This window comes from Monoraphidium neglectum (assembly GCF_000611645.1).
Source record: "Monoraphidium neglectum strain SAG 48.87 unplaced genomic scaffold scaffold00382, whole genome shotgun sequence".
NCBI classification, from domain to species: Eukaryota; Viridiplantae; Chlorophyta; class Chlorophyceae; order Sphaeropleales; family Selenastraceae; genus Monoraphidium; species Monoraphidium neglectum.
The window spans coordinates 1-2,500 of NW_014013246.1; positions in this window are offsets into that span (position 1 = coordinate 1).

A 2,500-nucleotide genomic window follows, 5' to 3' on the forward strand; every position below is an offset into this window, starting at 1 on the left:
CCCCCGGCCCGCCGCACCGGCGCCGCCCCCAAAAGGCGGCGCTGCCGGCGTCGCTAGGGCCGCGGGGGCGTGCGCGCTGGCGCGGCGGAAGCCGCGGCGCTCGTTGCGGCGCTTGCGCGCGAAGAAGCTCGCAGCAAAGCTCGCGACGAGGCCTGCCGGGTCAAAGCTCGCACTGCTGCCGGCGGCGGCGGCGCCGTCGTGCGCGCGGGCTGCACACGGTGCAGGGCTTGCTTCTTGATCCTGCGGCACAGGTGCGCGAGCGTGTGTGTGTGTGTGTTTGTGAGTGTGTGTGTGTGTGTGTGTGTGTGTGTGTGTGTGTGTGTGTGCGCGCGCGTGCGGATACGCATGCGCGCATGTGTCAGATTAGGGGATATGTGGATGGTCATGCATGTGTGTGTGTGTGTGTGTGTGTGTGTGTGTGTGAGTGTGTGCGTGTTCGTGTGCATGTGCGTGTGTTTGTTGGTGCAGGTCAGCATGGTTGACGTTCGGGAGTTCAAAACGATTGTGTGTCCGAGCCTTGCACAACTGGCGCGGCTGATGGCCCTGAGAGCGCGACCGCTTCTCCCTCCTGAGCTTAGATGCGACCGTTTGTGCCTTGCATCACACGTCGCGCTGGGCCAGGCGCATCCCCTCACAGCTGCGCTTCGCAAAGCGAGCGCTCCCACGCGCAGGTCGGCCCGCCTGGGCAGCGCCGAGGCAGCAGGGCCGCGAGGCGGGCGGCCCGGGGTCCCATACACCTGCGGGCCGCCGCCAAAGTCAACCAGCTCCCAGCCCCCCTGCGGCCCCGACAGCGGCGACGGCGCCCCTGGGGCGTTCTGCCCGATGGCGTCCCCAACGGCCAGCCGCACGCGCCGAGGCTCGCCCGCTTCGGGATGGGCGCCCTTGAGCGGTTTCGGCGGAAGGGAGGGATGCGTGCGTCTGGTGTTTGTTCCAAAAGAGCGGCTTGGCACGTCTTGCCAAGCTTGGACTGAAACACACACCAACCAATGCACACAGAAAATGCAACGCATCCTCGCTTGAGCATGCAGCAGCATGAACATGTGCACACACAAATAAACCAACACGCACACACATGCGCACGCATGTGCGCATTATACCTGCTGATTTGGGAGCGGTACGGCATACTCTGCGGAAGAAATCCTCCTGTAGCTTCGCAGCCGCTCGGTCTTGCCGCCCACGCGGCGCCGCATCAGCAGCAGCTTATCCAACACCTCCTCAAACGTAGGCCTGCGTTGCCAGCGGCAGCGTTGCGTGCGTGCGTGCGAGCAGACGCGCCTCTTCAAATGCACAAGCACACAAAGTGCATCATGTGCACACACGCGCACATGCGAGCGAGTGCGTTGCCGCTGCAGCTGATGATGCCGGCTCCTCAGCGCCCTGTTCCGCAACTGTACAACCGCTCACCCAACCACCTCGGAAACGGCCGGCCGGCCAGCCGCGCTTGCCCAGGCTTGACGCACGCCCTCATGTCTTGCGCATGCGTGCGTGTGCGTGCACACACCTTTGGTCCGCGTGTGTTGCCCAGCAGCTGGCGGCGAGGTCCGGTAGTCAGCCGGCGTGGCAGGGGGAAACTTGGGCCGGTCCCCCTGCACAGACACCTTGTGACCCAGCAGGGCGACATGCGTGTCTATATAGGGGCAAAGCGTGGGAAGAGAATCAAGTTGGGCCCGGGAGGGTTTAGGGTTTTATGGGGGGGCCGTTGGGCAGGGGACAAGCAGGGCCAGGGCTTCCCTTATGTTCAAGGGGCAAAGGGGGGTGCAAGGTGGCACAAGGGGAAGCTGCAGGGCGAAGAGCGACGTCCCCAGACACACATAGCTGTTGGCTGCAGACATGGACATGCCCGGAGAGCGGCGCGGCGGCCAGAAAACAGGGAGCAGGCTCATCCCAACAAGGGGACAAGCCGCCCGGCTGTCGGGCGCAAGCCTTTGCGCGCCAGCAGCATGCAGCTGGGCACAGAGTGACTTTGAATTTTGTGCGGGCTTCGAATCACTTTTGTACGCGTGGCCACCCGTGTAGAGCTCCCACAGGGTGATCCCAGAGCTGTACACGTCACCCGCCTTGCTGACGCGCCCCTGCAGCAGCCCCTCTGGCGGCATGTGCGTCGGCGTGCCTGGGCATGACACAGGCGGCGGTCGTCGGGGCGGAGTGAGGCCCCGTGCCGAGATTTTCAAGCCCAGTCGCAGCTGGGGCTTTGAGAAAACGATCATGGCGGGCAGAGTAGCGAGACGGGTCGCGGGCGAGCAGATGCTCGAGTGCCTGTGTGACGCGCACCCGGCGCCAGCCAAGCATAGCTGGCGCGATGGGGGCGCGACCCCAGCCCAGCCACCTGGGGCCCTGCCGCATGCCAGCCGCCTGTTCAAGTTCAAAAGTACGACACCCGCCTGTGCTGGGGCTTTCACGCCTTGCGCTCCCCGGCCCCGCCGCCGCGCCTGGCCCTCCCTTCTCACCTTGATAGTGCGACACGTGAGTTGTGTTGGGGTCAATCTGCATCGCCAGGCCA